The sequence below is a fragment of the Scyliorhinus canicula genome, chromosome 7 (assembly GCF_902713615.1).
Source record: "Scyliorhinus canicula chromosome 7, sScyCan1.1, whole genome shotgun sequence".
Lineage (NCBI taxonomy): Eukaryota > Metazoa > Chordata > Chondrichthyes > Carcharhiniformes > Scyliorhinidae > Scyliorhinus > Scyliorhinus canicula.
In genome coordinates, this window is record NC_052152.1 from 58,459,577 (window position 1) to 58,476,554 (window position 16,978).

The following is a 16,978-nucleotide window of genomic DNA, read 5'->3' on the forward strand; positions in this document are numbered from 1 at the left end:
GGGGGAGCAATGGTGAGAGTGAGGCCTGTGAACGGGGAGCGATGGTAAGAGTGAGGCCTGCGAAGGGGGAGCGATGGTGAGAGTTGGGCCTGCGAAGGGGGAGCGATGGTGAGAGTGGGGCCTGCGAAGGGGGAGCGACGGTGAGAGTGAGGCCTGCGAAGGGGGAGCGGTGGTGAGAGTGGGGCCTATGAACGGGGAACGATGGTTAGAGCAGGGCCTGCGAAGGGGGAGCGATGGTTAGAGCAGGGCCTGCGAAGGGGGAGCGATGGTTCGAGCAGGGCCTGCGAAGGGGGAGCGATTGTTAGAGCAGGGCCTGCGAAGGGGGAGCGATTGTTAGAGCAGGGCCTGCGAAGGGGGAGCGATGGTGAGAGTGAGGCCTGCGAAGGGGGAGCGATGGTTAGAGCAGGGCCTGCAAAGAGGGAGCGATGGGGTGAGAGTGAGGCCTGCGAAGGGGGAGCGATGGTTAGAGTGGGGCCTGCGAAGGGGGAGCGATGGTGAGAGTGGAGCTTGCGAAGGGGGAGCGATGGTGAGAATGGAGCTTGCGAAGGGGGAGCGATGGTGAGAGTTGGGCCTGCGAAGGAGGAGCGATGGGGTGAGAGTGGGGCCTGTGAACGGGGAGCGATGGGGTGAGAGTGGGGCCTGTGAATGGGGAGCGACGGTGAGAGTGGGGCCTGTGAAGGGGGAGAGGACGGTCCTTGGAGAGATATGAGCTATGTGAAAGATGCATATGAGAGAGCGAGATGAGTGTGTGTGAGAGATGAGAATGAGAGAGCTGGATAAGTGTGTGAGAGAGAGATTGAGGTGAGTATGTGTGTGTGAGAGAGAAGAGGGAGAGAGAGATGAGAGTGAGTGTGAGATATAGGAGTGTGTGAGAGATGAGTGAGTGAACAAGTGTGTGTGAGTGATGGAGGGAGAGAGATGAGAGTGACTTGTGTGAGAGAAGAGTGAATGGAAGTGTGTCCAATATGAGAACCCAACATTCCAGCAGCATTCTTCCTATCTGAACCAAAAGGAGCAGCAACATTCCTCCCATTAAAATGACCAAAAGGTAAGACATAATAACATTAATAAAAGAACACCTTAATTATAGTAAAGATATCCATATAAGAAATAGAAAAGACTTTAGGGACTGGATTCTTGCAACACCGGAAAAGCAAGTAGCGATCGGATGGAGAATCGAGCATCCGGTAAAAATCGAGGTTTGCAGCCGGCACTGATTCGGGGGCCATCCACCACTACCTCCCCGTCGATGAAAACGAGGTTATGCAAAACCAGCATTTGTATGTATTTAAATGTGATTAGCAGCTTGGAAACAAGCTGCTTCTCCGTTCCACAATGTTTTGTCCCTATCAGGTGGAGGCCTCATGGGCGCAAATTACTACCAGTATTTACAAAGGGGAATGGGCACCACGGCTGCAAAGAGAATCAGGAAGCTAAAGAAAAAACTGAAAAACCATTGAAACCTGTTGGACTTGCTTGGGGCTGGCTGCCTGGGCTGGGGGCAGGGAGCGACTCGGTGGTAAATCTGCAGACTCGAGATGTCGCCCTTGGGATCGAGATGGCCCGGCTCAGGATAACATTGCTGTAGTCTGGTCTTTTAAACGCATCCCTTTGGTGCTACTTAGGGGCTTCTGGCTCCTCACACTGCTGAGTGCTATCTGTGTCCTGTGAATGCTCAGAGAGCCTCTGGTCATCTGAGAGCCCATCCAGGTTGCCCCTCTGGACATCCCCATACCCCAGCTGTATCATTACAGGGATGGGAGTGGCCAAGCTTGATTGGGCACAGCAGGTGATGGCACTCTTTAGAAGCGCTGCCTGACTGCAGAGGAAGCGGGGATCAGCAGAACTCACCCCAACCAGAGGACACCTACACGTGGCCTTTGGAGATCTCCCTGGTTTTCTGCCTCTCTCTGGGCAGAGGCATCATTAATGACCCCCATCCCTCTGAATCACCAGCCGTCTCCTACTAGTGAGGCTGGCAGCGCTGACTGCCTCGGCCACCAATCCCAAGCGCTGCTCAGGAGGGCAGGCATGAAACTCCAGTCCACCCTGAAGAAGAGGGTGTCCCTCTACTTTTCACTGGCATGGAGCTGTGGGTCCACCTCGGACCCCAACCTTGGGTGGGCACATTTTCTGTCAGCCACCTTTGTGGCTGCAATGAGTGTGTGTAAGTGGAGTGCTTAAAAACTGCTCCAGCTGCGAGGGTCTTTCGCGCTAACTTCAGCCCCAGCAGTTAGAACACCCACTGGGCAGTGAATTGCGCTGAATTCGTGCCAGCAGAGTGCTGGCCCATTTGCCTGAACTGATTTTCTTACCGAATAGTGACCCCAATGGAAATGCGAGCCACATATAATTCAGTCCTGGCGTCAACACTTAGGTCTGGATTTTTTGTCTGTGCCCACCGTAAGATCACCACGGATGGGACAGGGACCATGTAATGGGCCGTTGACCTCGGGCAGGAATTTCTGGTCGCGGGCGGATGTGGCCAATAAATCTTGCCGAATGACCCCCAGAGAATCCTGCTCTAGGTTTTTGTAAGTTCTACCTATTGCAAGAAGACAATTTGTTTTGTGGTTTGGCTCGTCACCACAATAACAATGTCCTTCGCTACTATCGGGAGGTCAAAAGAGTTCCATGGCTGGAAAAATTTGGGCAACTCGGGCTAAGTAGTCGGACTTGAAGGAGTGTATTTTAACCTACTTGCCCAATTAAAATCAGTTAAGTGGGCAGTTGCAAACAAGCAGATTACTTACCTGCTTGACTCTCCTACCTGTGATATCAAATTGCATGTAGATGGTGTGCTTATGTAAATTGGAATCTCTTACATCAACAGGACCTTTTGCTTTCCTATGTTACTGTTCTGAATTTTAAAGGATACAATTGGATATCTTTTCTATCCCTATTGAGATAGAGGCTAGATTAAATCTCACTTAAGGATTACATTATGGAGGTTTGTCCAGGTTTAGTATTTCTAACAGTTAGCAAATTAAAATTATTTTTGAACTAGATGAAGTGTAAATTATTGATTTTCCACTGCTGCTTAACTTGGTTTTAATAAACTTGAAAAGTAATCAATAGCCTAAGTCACATGTTCTAATGATATATTGTATCAATTCAGTGGAAATTACAGTGGCAAAGATTTTTGTTCATCATAGGGCAATGCTACATGAGCCTATTATTGTATATTATATTGTATATTATAGTATATTATGTTATATTATAGCAACAAGAACACTCTTGTTTGTATGAGGGCACACTTAAAAGATAGTATTTGTGATTAAGAACAAGAAAAATATCTAATTAAAGCCTAAAAATATACCAAAGGTTTTGTGAATGTTTGCTCCCAAAAGTGAATGAAACAAAGTTTTTGACTCTCCACCATTAGGTCCTACATTATTCAACCTGAACAATTTGGCTCTCGAGGGATGCATTTCCATGGTTCTCATGGTTTATGAGTCATCACATACACAGTGATATCCTTCAGTTGTTATGTGCTGATGGCAATACTGGACTAGTCATATCCCAGAATGAAAGCTGGCTTGGTAGATCCTAACTTCTATTTTTCAGAAACCGTGGAATTAAGTTACTTAACACATTCACAGGAGTCTGCTGATGAACTCTTACTACAAAGAATATACCATTTATTAAACAAAGAAAAAAGGGGCCATAATACACCAGACAAAAAGAGGTTGGAAAGATTTCAATACAAACAGAGGAAAATGATTGAAATATTCACTATTCCTCCACCCCAGCTACCCCTTAACAGACACATACAAATTTGGAAAGATAAAGTAATTCACCATATCTACCTTCTACTCTAATATTCAAGTTACATATGCAGTACATGTGAACCAACTGGTAAACTGTGGACACACACCAAAGCAGACTCCATGGATTTCTCAACTATCCACCCTGACACTTTCTACACTGTGAGTCAACCGGTCTCACTGAAACTCTGTCCTTCTCATGTGTCTCCCCGTCTGAACAACATGCCTTGGAATTCTCTCCAAATATAGCTCCTACTCGGATGGCTTCAACAAGGATCCACCTTCAGGGTTTCAGTCTCGCCATCTGAGATTCCTTTCCTCTGGATCGCCACATACACTTAAGCTTGACCTCCCAAGCACACCTTCAGACCTTCGGTTGTGTCAAGCAGAACCGCACTGCTCCAAAAGGCCCACAGTAAGGAGTCACCAACTGTCGGGATTTCTCCATGGATCTTCTGGGCTTCTTTCAAGTCCATCTTGCTTCAAGTATACTCCACGCAGCCTGTCTTTAATTTGCAGCCTGTTTCTCTGCCTCTTTCAACTTTACTTAACAGGCCCATTTTCCAGAGGCGGGTTTACAGTTCATGGGGCTCTGCGCTCACTATAGTTTCTAGGCACTCCCCCACCCCCCAACCTTATGCTTCTCCCGATCCCACCCTCCCTTGCTCCAAAACACAATGGGGCAAGCCACAAAATTACATAAATTGATTGCTGTTTTTTAACTTGTACAAACTGTATGAATAATTACTGAATTGAATTCCAAGCTTACCTCTTGTCAGAATTATCATAAGGACAGTCAATATTGCGATATGTGAGTCTTGAGATGAGCAAACATGGAACTTGCTGATGAGCAACAAGATGAAAAAATTAGCCAATGACATCACTGCAGCACTGGCTAGAATTAGCCAGTCCAGAGAAGGAGTTTGGGCATTGTTCAATACTTCAAACTTTTAAAAGTAAAATGACAAACTGCCTTTTTGCCTAGCTTCGACCTTTTGCCTCGCCTTCAATTTTCTGTGTTTTTTGACTGTCAGATTGATAGTGCCGCTTCATATTGCGAAAGAAACTGATCTTGATTTTAACGAATTATCTGAAAGAGCAGGAATTTGCACAGTCAATCCCACGTTCTTAACAGCTTCAATTCAAGTTCTGCAAAAATTGGATTACTCTTTTAACTAAGAAACTATATGAGTCTTGATTTCAAACAACACTCACTCTACTCCTCTCCTGCCATTACGCCCTCACAAACTCTCCTTTCCCGTGGACCCCCAACTCCATCACAAACTCTTCCTCCTTCCAAAATGCAATCCAACCCTCACACAATCTCTCTCCTTGCAAGTCTGAAACCCTGACCAACCCCCTCACGTACTCTCATCTCCCCACACCCTCACACTCTTTCCCCCCCCCCCCCCCACACTCTCACTCTTTCCCCCTCTACCCCATTCCCTTAGTCTCCTCCCAATCTCCCATTCTCACCTCACTAGCCTGGGATCTTCGAGGCAGCCTCCTGTCTTAGTCATCATATCCTCGTGGTTAAGGCTTTATTCCTGGCCAGGGTTGTGTCACAAACGTCCTTGCCTCGCCTACTCGGTTGCTGTCCACATCTCATGGTGGCCTAATTTTGGCGCCTCACTGTTGCTGGCTTGCCCTGGTCGAGTTGCAATCTTGCACACCTCACCTGCTCACCTCACTTGGCGGCTGACCTCATCTTGTGGTGGCTTTCGGTGCTTTGCTATTGTTGGCCTACCCTCAGCTCTGGGTCGAGTCTCCTGTTTGCACCAGCTGTTGCTTCCCTCAGCGGCTGACCTCACCTTGTGGTGGCTTTCGGTGCCTTACTGTTGCTGGTCTGCCCGGGGTTGAGTTGCAAACATGCTTGCCTTTCACAGAAACGGGAAAATTTCAGCAGCCTCTGCCTTTTTCTCCTCACCTAGTCGCCTCTCTTCATTGCGCGTGGCTAAAGTTAAGCATTCATAGGGTCAGACCAGTGTTTTCCTGCTCTTTAAGACTCAACAATCAGATCCTGATTTTGATCTGTATTGCCTGCTGATGAGTTTGTCAGCAAATGCAGTTTAATCAGGCTCTGATTTGATGACCAGTGCACTGGCCGGTGTCATAATATCTACTCATGTATATAATGGAGTGCAAACAGGCAGTGATTGACACACAGGATGACCAGTGAGCACAAGAACACAGCAGCCAATCACCAGACAGGACACGACCCTATAAAGCCAGAGGGCACCAATTTCCCGTGCTCTCGGGATCCAGCTATTGAGACAATCAGAGCTCGTGAGCATGTAGCCAGTGCAAACACCATGTGGTAGTCAGTTAGTCTGGTCAGGCTAGCCTCAGGTCTCAGTCAAGTCAGCATAGTGTCAACCCACAGTTGAACATGTAAAATAGTTAGATGTTAAATAAAATCGTGTTGCATCTCATCGAGTGTTGGAAGTCTGTCTCTCGCTACACTGCATCAAACACAGTCCACATAGACCCAGCCTACCCAACACATCAGCCGGCATGGGGCCTATACGGCCTAGGCACGGTGTGTTTAATTGTAAATCTGCTCCACCTGTTTTGGATTCCTCTCTTTGTCATTAACTTGGGACTTCCTTCTCTTCCACTCCCTGGGACATTTGGACTCTTATTGGTTTGGGACGTTCTCCCTGTCCCCTTCCATGCCAAGCTCCCTGAGAAACATTCTCTGCAATGTTGCTCCTCTTTAGGACCTGTAGTTTCTCACTGTTTCACTTTTCTCTTTTTTCCTTCTGCGATTGTGCACAGGCTTGGTTCCTGGCCCGAAAATCTTTGAAAAATGAACTGCGCATGTGTGCTGGATCGGTTCCCAGCTTGAAGACTTGGAAGACATCAAGTTTGCATGTATGGCCATTTCCAAGCCAGCGCAGAAGTTCCCTGGCCCACTGGGAACTGGAATTTCCAGACTCCCAACCTAAATTCAGCTAAATATTCAGCTTTTTCAACGGCCCCCGACCAGCGTGGCGGCGATCCTGCTGGCACCCGAGAATCGGTGCCGGAGAGTCGGCGAGCCGGCATCGTGCCGCGATTCGCACGCCCCGGCGCAGGGTCGGAGAATCCCAGCCATGGGCACCAGCATCGGGTGAAGCATACTGGAAGGAGTGTAGTATTAATCAGATCAGTCCATAAGAAAGTCATTTAGGTATGGTAACAGCGGGAAGGAGCTGTTTTTTAATCTGTTTGTGCGTGTTCTCAGACTTTTATATCTTCTGCCCGATGGAAGAGGTTGTAAGCTGGGTGGGAAGGGTCTTTGATTATGCTGCCTGCTTTCCCAACGCAGCAGGAGGTGTAGACAGAGTCAATAGATGGGAGGCAGGTTTGTTTGATGGACTGGGCTGTGTTCACGAATCTCTGTAGTTTCTTGCGGTCCTGGGCCAAGCAGTTGCCATACCAGGCTGTGATGCAGCCAGATAGGATGCTTTCTATGGTGCACCAATAAAAGTTGGTAAAAGTCAATGTGGAAATGCCGAATTTCCTTAGTTTCCTGAGGAAGTCTAGGCGCTGTTGTGCTTTTTTGGTGGTAGCATTAACGTGGGTGGACCAGGACAGATTTTTGGTGATGGGCTCACCTAGGAATTTTAAGCTGTCAACCATCTCCCACCTTGGCCCCATTGATGCAGACAGGGGTGTGTCCAGTACTTTGCTTCTTGAAGTCAATCACCAGCTCTTTTGTTTTACTGATATTGAGGGAGAGATTGTTGTTGTTACACCACTCCACTAGATTCTCAATCTCCCTCCTGTATTCTGACTCATTGTTCGAGATCCGGTACCAGAGCCCCCGATGAATTCATCACTACATTCAATAGCCGTCTTACATTACACGTGAGCTGCCTGCCCTTTACGAAGCCTATTTGATCTTCTGCAAACACCCCCGGGACACAATCCTCCATCCTCCCCGTCAACAACTCGCCAATACTTTCACATCCGTGTTCAATAGTGATATGGGTCTATACGACCCACATTCTGCCGGGTCCGTTCCCTTTTTCGGGATTAGTGTGATTACTGCCTGCGTCATCATCTCCGGCAGCTCCCCTTTCTCCAGTGCTTTATTAAACACCCCTAACAGATCTGGTGCCTGGTCCATCGCAAATTCCTTATAAAATTCCGCCGGGTACCATCCGGCTCAGGGGCCTTCCCTGACTTCATACCCCTGATACGATCCAGCACCTCCCTCAGCCCCAGGGGCTCCACCAATGCCTGCCTCTCTGCTTCCTCCATCAGGGGAAATTCCAGCTTGTCTAGAAGCCGCCCCATGTCCCCCTCATCTCCCCATGGGTCTGCCTCATACAGTCCCTGGTAATACTCCCTAATTGAGTCATTTATATTCTCTGGCTCTGGCACCTCATCCCCAATCCCAGTCCGTATCTTCAATATTTCTCTGGACGTGGCCTGCCTCTGCAGCTGGTGCACCAGCATGTGTCTCGCCTTCTCCCCAGACTCATATTGCATCCTCTTGCCCTACGCAGTTGCCCTACCGACCTCCCCATTGTCAAACTGTCAAACTGCCCCTGCAACGTTTTCCTCCTCGCCAATCCCTCCACGGCGGGCACCCTCAAATACTCCCTGTCCACCTCCACTATCTCACTTACTAGGCGGTCATGTTCCTCATTCCTTTCCCTATCCGCACGAGCCTGAAACAAAATAATTCCCTGTGGTAGTCACCACTGTTTGTATATATCACATCAGTGGCGTGCAGAGGTCTGGTGATGCCCGGGGCAAATCTTGATTGTATGCCCCAAAGCCCCACGTAAATATTTCATTAAATATCACCAAAAAACCTATAGAAAACGTAGTTGCACCCGTTCTAGAGCTATTCACTGACCTCTTCATCTTTAGAACATAGAACGATACAGCGCAGTACAGGCCCTTCGGCCCTCGATGTTGCACCGACATGGAAAAAAACTAAAGGCCATCTAACCTACACTATGCCCTTATCATCCATATGCTTATCCAATAAACTTTTAAATGCCCTCAATGTTGGCGAGTTCACTACTGTTGCAGGTAGGGCATTCCACGGCCTCACCACTCTTTGCGTAAAAAACCCACCTCTGACCTCTGTCCTATATCTATTACCCCTCAATTTAAGGCTATGTCCCCTCGTGCTAGCCACCTCCATCCGCGGGAGAAGCCTCTCACTGTCCACCCTATCTAACCCTCTGATCATTTTGTATGCCTCTATTAAGTCACCTCTTAACCTTCTTCTCTCTAACGAAAACAACCTCAAGTCCATCAGCCTTTCCTCATAAGATTTTCCCTCCATACCAGGCAACATCCTGGTAAATCTCCTCTGCACCCGTTCCAAAGCTTCCACGTCCTTCCTATAATGAGGCGACCAGAACTGTGTGCAATACTCCAAATGCGGCCGTACTAGAGTTTTGTACAACTGCAACATGACCTCATGGCTCCGGAACTCAATCCCTCTACCAATAAAGGCCAACACACCATAGGCCTTCTTCACAACCCTATCAACCTGGGTGGCAACTTTCAGGGATCTATGTACATGGACACCGAGATCCCTCTGCTCATCCACACTACCAAGAATATTACCATTAGCCAAATATTCCGCATTCCTGTTATTCTTTCCAAAGTGAATCACCTCACACTTCTCCACATTAAACTCCATTTGCCACCTCTCAGCCCAGCTCTGCAGCTTATCTATGTCCCTCTGTAACCTGCAACATCCTTCCGCACTGTCTACAACTCCACCGACTTTAGTGTCGTCTGCAAATTTACTCACCCATCCTTCTGCGCCCTCCTCTAGGTCATTTATAAAAATGACAAACAGCAACGGCCCCAGAACAGATCCTTGTGGTACGCCACTCGTAACTGAACTCCATTCTGAACATTTCCCATCAACTACCACTCTCTGTCTTCTTTCAACTAGCCAATTTCTGATCCACATCTCTAAATCACCCTCAATCCCCAGCCTCCGTATTTTCTGCAATAGCCGACCGTGGGGAACCTTATCAAACGCTTTACTGAAATCCATATACACCACATCAACTGCTCTACCCTCGTCTATCTGTTCAGTCACCTTCTCAAAGAACTCGATAAGGTTTGTGAGGCATGACCTACCCTTCACAAACCCATGCTGACTATCCCTAATCATATTATTCCTATCTAGATGATTATAAATTGTATCTTTTATAATCCTCTCCAAGACTTTACCCACCACAGACGTTAGGCTCACCGGCCTATAGTTACCGGGGTTATCTCTACTCCCCTTCTTGAACAAAGGGACCACATTTGCTATCCTCCAGTCCTCTGGCACTATTCCTGTAGCCAATGATGACCTAAAAATCAAAGCCAAAGGCTCAGCAATCTCTTCCCTGGCTTCCCAGAGAATCCTAGGATAAATCCCATCAGGCCCCGGGGACTTATCTATTTTCACCTTGTCCAGAATTGCCAACACTTCTTCCCTACGCACCTCAATGCCATCTATTCTAATAGCCTGGGTCTCAGCATTCTCCTCCACAATATTATCTTTTTCCTGAGTGAATACTGACGAAAAGTATTCATTTAGTATCTCGCTTATCTCCTCAGCCTCCACACACAACTTCCCACCACTGTCCTTGACTGGCCCTATTCTTACCCTAGTCATTCTTTTATTCCTGACATACCTATAGAAAGCTTTTGGGTTTTCCTTGATCCTACCTGCCAAAGACTTCTCATGTCCCCTCCTTGCTTGTCGCAGCTCTCTCTTTAGATCCTTCCTCGCTTCCTTGTAACTATCAAGCGCCCCAACTGAAACTTCACGCCTCATCTTCACATAGGCCTCCTTCTTCCTCTTAACAAGAGATTCCACTTCTTTGGTAAACCACGGTTCCCTCGCTCGACCCCTTCCTCCCTGCCTGACTGGTACGTACTTATCAAGAACATGCAATAGCTGTTCCTTGAACAAGCTCCACATATCCAGTGTGCCCAACCCTTGCAGCCTACTTCTCCAACCTACACATCCTAAGTCATGTCTAATGGCATCATAATTGCCCTTCCCCCAGCTATAACTCTTGCCCTGCGTAACGTAAAGGTCACCGAATTGTGGTCACTGTTTCCAAAGTGCTCACCTACCTCCAGATCTAACACCTGGCCTGGTTCATTACCCAAAACCAAATCCAATGTGGCCTCGCCTCTTGTTGGCCTGTCAACATATTGTGTCAGGAAACCCTCCTGCACACATTGTACAAAGAACGACCCATCTAATGTACTTGAACTATATCTTTTCCAGTCAATATTTGGAAAGTTAAAGTCTCCCATAACAACTACCCTGTTACTTTCGCTCTTTTCCAGAATCATCTTCGCCATCCTTTCCTCTACTTCCCTAGAACTATTAGGTGGCCTGTAGAAAACTCCCAACAGGGTGACCTCTCTTTTCCTGTTTCTAACCTCAGCCCATATTACCTCGGAAGAAGAGTCCCCATCTAGCATCCTTTCCGCCACTGTAATACTGTCCTTGACAAGCAGCGCCACACCTCCCCCTCTTTTGCCCCCTTCTCTGACCTTACTAAAACACCTAAACCCCGGAACCTGCAACAACCATTCCTGTCCCTGCTCTATCCATGTCTCTGAAATGGCCACAACATCGAAGTCCCAGGTACCAACCCATGCTGCCAGTTCCCCTACCTTATTTCGTATACTCCTGGCATTGAAGTAGACACACTTCAAACCACCTACCTGAACACTGGCACCCTCCTGCGAAGTCAAATCTGTGCCCCTGACCTCTATATACTCTCAATCTCCCGTACCCCAAAACTATAATCCAGGTTCCCATGCCCCTGCTGAATTAGTTTAAACCCCCCCAAAGAGCACTAACAAATCTCCCCCCCAGGATATTGGTGCCCCTCAGGTTCAGATGTAGACCATCCTGTCTATAGAGGTCCCACCTTCCCCAGAAAGAACCCCAGTTATCCAGAAATCTGAATCCCTCCCGCCTGCACCATCCCTGTAGCCACGTGTTTAATTGCTCTCTCTCCCTATTCCTCATCTCACTATCACGTGGCACGGGCAACAACCCAGAGATAACAACTGTTTGTTCTCGCTCTGAGCTTCCATCCTAGCTCCCTAAAGGCCTGCCTGACATCCTTGTCCCCTTTCCTACCTATGTCGTTTGTGCCAATGTGGACTACGACTTGGGGCTGCTCCCCCTCCCCCTTAAGGACCCGGAAAACACGATCCGAGACATCACGTACCCTTGCACCTGGGAGGCAACATACCAAACGTGAGTCTCTCTCGCTCCCACAAAATCTATCTGTGCCCCTGACTATTGAGTCCCCAATTACTAATGTTCTACTCCTTTCCCCCCTTCCCTTCTGAGCAACAGGGACATACTCCATGCCAGAGGCCCGTACCCCATGGCTTACCCCTGGTAAGTCGTCCCCCCCACAAGTATCCAAAACGGTATACTTGTTACTCAGGGGAACGACCGCAGGGAGTCCCTGCACTGACTGCTTCTTCCCAGTCCCTCTTACAGTTACCCATCTATCTCCAGTCTTTGGTGTAACTACTTCCCTGAAGCACCTATCTATGACCCCCTCTGCCTCCCGAATGATCCGAAGTTCATCCAGCTCAAGCTCCAGGTCCCTAACACGGTTTTTGAGGAGCTGGAGTTGGGTGCACTTCCCACAGATGAAATCAGCAGGGACACTGACGGCGTCCCTCACCTCAAACATTCTGCAGGAGGAGCATTGTACTGCCTTCCCTGACATCACCTCTAGATTTAAAAAAAAACAAGAAGAAGAAAAAGAAACAAAGAGCTTACCTGATATTCCCTCAAACCCTGCTCCCGGTGAAAGGTAAGCAAATTTAAAGGCACTCACTCACCTTCACGACAGGCCCCAAGCTGCCTCTAGGTCATCTCTAAGGTATAGGACAGCTGCCTGAGGTTAAATTGCGCTGTAAGAGTTAGTCAATTTCCCCTTAGCGCTGGGATTCTAGGGATATTGTTCTCTTCTTCAGTCATTTTGCTTTGCAGCAATGGGTGAGATGTTATGTCTCGAAAGTTGTGCCTCCCTCCTCTGCAACCCCCATGGAGAAGGATTAAAGCAGCAACGTCATGGAAATACTGTTATGACCCTTGTGGAAACAAACTACAAACAACCCAACTAAGACCAATATACAAGACTTCACTTTTATATTAGCAATCACACCAAAATCAACGTAAATTAAACATGAATTAACAGGAAAATTGCAATAATATGACCGATAAATTACACATAGCAGATACAAAGACATATCTCACACATTTCTCAGTCAGCCCATTCAGCACGTATCGCATTCATTTCAGCCACAATATCCTTCAAAACGTTGAACTTCTTCAAATCAAATTCCATCTTCATTTCTCTAAAGCTTTAGCACCAAGTCTCATCAAACACCGGCATTACTTCACCCAATTTCCACAAATATAATTTTCACAGTCGACACATTTCCAGATCCCTTCTTCTTCACAAAACCCTGGTCATGTGGGGCCTGTTTGTGCACTATGCCAGTGCATAAAGGGTCCCCAAATCCAGATATAAAGCTCTGTTCAAGATCCGAGCTCCAGCAGCTTGCAGTCAAGTAGAACATAGAACATAGACCAGTACTGCACAGAACAGGCCCTTCAGCCCTCGATGTTGTGCCGAGCAATGATCACCCTACTCAAACCCACGTATCCACCCTATTCCCGTAACCCAACAACCCCCCCCCCCCCAACCTTACTTTTTTAGGACACTACGGGCAATTTAGCATGGCCAATCCACCTAACCCGCACATCTTTGGACTGTGGGAGGAAACCGGAGCACCCGGAGGAAACCCACGCACACACGGGGAGGACGTGCAGACTCCGCACAGACAGTGACCCAGCCGGGAACCGAACCTGTGACCCTGGAGCTGTGAAGCATTTATGCTAACCACCATGCTACCGTGCTGCCCCTGTCTCTGAGAATCTCCCATTTATAGGACCCTGGGCTTTAAGTATAAAGGGTAAGAGGGCAAAAGTTAAGAGGCCATGATGAATCTTCATAAAATACTGGTTCTGTCCCAAATGGGTGCCCCTGGCCCAAATGTCAAATTCTGGGCACGACAGTTTAGTAAGTTGACAACTATAGAGAGGGTGCAGAGAAGAGTTTAAAAATGGATCAAAAGATAAAGATAATGAATAAATAAAATTCACCCATGGTGGCATTGATTGCCGTCGATTCGGGAGAAGAATTTGCGCCCTTTTTGTTCACGCTCCAGCCGCCGAGTGCAAAGCCGCCTCTTCACCAGCGGCGACCGCGGTGCGCAGGCGCGCTCCGGCCGACCGCGGTGCGCAGGCGCGCTCCGGCCGACCGCGGTGCGCAGGCGCGCTCTGGCCGACCGCGGTGCACGCTCCGTTCTCTTCACGCTGCTGCCCCCATCCAATCGATGCCCGGGGCCAGCGCACCGTCGGCCCCCCCCCTCTGCACGCCACTGCATCACATACACGAGCTGTAATACGGTAAGGCTCCTGTACTACAGGTAGGGGGGTAGATCCCTGCCTGCTGGCTCCACCCAGTAGGCGGAGTATAAATATGTGTGCTCACTGAGCTGCAGCCATTTTGGTAGCAGCTGCAGGAGGCTACACATCTCTGCTTAATAAAGCCTCGATTACTCTCTACTTTCGTCTCGTCGTAATTGATAGTGCATCAATTTATTAAGCAGAGATTTTACAGCGATGTATCTCCGCATCAAGCCGGATCGCCTGCAGCGACTTCCGGCTCTACGTCCTCCCCAACCTCTGCGCTGCCTTGCTACTCAGCCTGGACTTCCAGTGCAACCTCCAAAGTCTAACTCTGAAATTCGGCGGGCCCCTATCACCCCTTACTGTATGCAGCTTCACGACCCTTAAGGTTGACCCACCTTCGTTGTTTGCAAACCTCATCCCGGATTGCAAACCCGTCGCCACCAGGAGCAGACGGTACAGTGCCGAGGACAGGACCTTCATCAGATCTGAGGTCCAGCAGCTACTGCGGGAAGGCATCATCGAGGCCAGCAACAGCCCTTGGAGAGCTCAAGTGGTAGTTGTGAAGACTGGGGAGAAAAACAGGATGGTCGTTGACTACAGCCAGACCATCAATCGTTACACGCAGCTCGACATGTACCCCCTCCCACGCATATCTGATATGGTCAATCAAATTGCACAGTACTGGGTCTTCTCGACAGTAGACCTGAAATCTGCCTACCACCAGCTCCCCATCTGCAAGGCGGACCGCCCATACACTGCGTTCAAAGCAGACGGCTGCCTTTACCACTTCCTTAGGGTTCCCTTTGGCGTCACTAATGGGGTCTCGGTCTTCCAACGGGAGATGGACCGAATGGTTGACCGGTACGGACTGCAGACTGCAGGCCACCATCCAGGTACGGGAAGGTGGCCCACAGTCCGTACCTGGATAATGTCACCATCTGCAGCCACGACCAGCAGGACCACGACGCTAACCTTTCCAAATTCCTCCACAATGCCAAACTCCTGAACCTTACGTATAACAAGGAGAAATGCATGTTCAGCACCAACCGCTTCGCCATCCTTGGCTATGTGGTACACAATGGAGTTCTAGAGCCCGACCTCGATCGCAGGCTCCCCCTCATGGAACTCCCCCTCCCCCACTGCCCCAAGGCCCTCAAACGATAGAACATAGAAAATAGAACATAGAACAGTACAGCACAGAACAGGCCCTTCGGCCCTCGATGTTGTGCCGAGCAATGATCACCCTACTCAAACTCACATATCCACCCTATACCCGTAACCCAAGAACCCCCCCTTAACCTTACTTTTTTTTAGGATACTACGGGCAATTTAGCATGGCCAATCCACCTAACCCGCACATCTTTGGACTGTGGGAGGAAACCGGAGCACCCGGAGGAAACCCACGCACACACGGGGAGGACGTGCAGACTCCGCACAGTGACCCAGCCGGGAATCAAACCTGGGACCCTGGAGCTGTGAAGCATTTGTGCTAACCACCATGCTACCGTGCTGCCCAAAAGATGCCTGGGGTTCTTCTCATACTACGCCCAGTGGGTCCTTAACTATGCGGACAAGGCCGTCCCACTCATTCACTCCACGTCTTTCCCCCTGACGGCTGAGGCTCACCAGGCCAACAACCGTATCATGGCAGACATCGCCAAGGCCGCGATGCACGTGGTCGATGAGACGCTCCCCTTTCAAGTCGAGAGCGCTGCATCAGACGTTGCTCTGGCCGCCACCTTCAACCAGGCAGACAGACCCGTGGCATTCTTTTCACGCACCATCCATGCCTCCGAAATTCGGCACTCCTCCGTCGAGAAGGAGGCCCAAGCCATCATAGAAGCTGTGCGGCATTGGAGGCATTACCTGGCCGGCAGGAGATTCACTCTCCTCACTGACCAATGGTCGGTTGCCTTCATGTTCAATAACACAGTGGGGCAAGATCAAAAATGATAAAATCTTGAGTTGGAGGATCGAGCTCTCCACCTACAATTACGAGATTTTGTATCGCCCTAGTCAGCTCAACGAGCCCCCCAATGCCGTATCCCGAGGTACATGTGCCAGCACGCAAGTGGACCGACTCCGGGACCTACACGATGCTCTCTTTCACCCAGGGGTCACCCGGTTCTTTCACTTCATAAAGGCCCGCAACGTACTCTACTCCCTTACGGAGGTCAGGGCTATCACTAGAGACTGCCAGGTCTGCGCGGAGTGCAAACCGCACTTCTATCGGCCAAACCGAGTGCACCAGGTGAAGCCCTCCCGTCCCTCTGAACGCCTCAGTATGGATTTCAAAGGGCCCCTCCCTTCCACTGACCAGAACACATACTTCCTTAACGTGTTTGACGAATACTCCAGATTCCCCTTCGCCATCCCATGCCCCGATATGACGTCTGCCACAGTCATCAAAGCCCTCACTACCATCTTCACTCTGTTTGGTCTCCCTGCTTACCTCGAGCAGGACAACCAGCTACAACCCCCGGGGTAATGGGCAGGTGGAGCGGGAGAATGGGACGGTCTGGAAGGCCATCCAGCTGGCCCTACGGTCTAAAAATCTCCCGGTCTCCCACTGGCAGGAGGTCCTCCCTGACGACCTCTACTCCATCCGATCGCTACTTTGCACGGCGACTAACGAAACCCTCCATGAACGTCTCCTAGCCTTCCCCAGGAAGTACACCTCCGGGGTTTCACTTCCAACGTGGCTGGAAGCTCCAGGACCCGT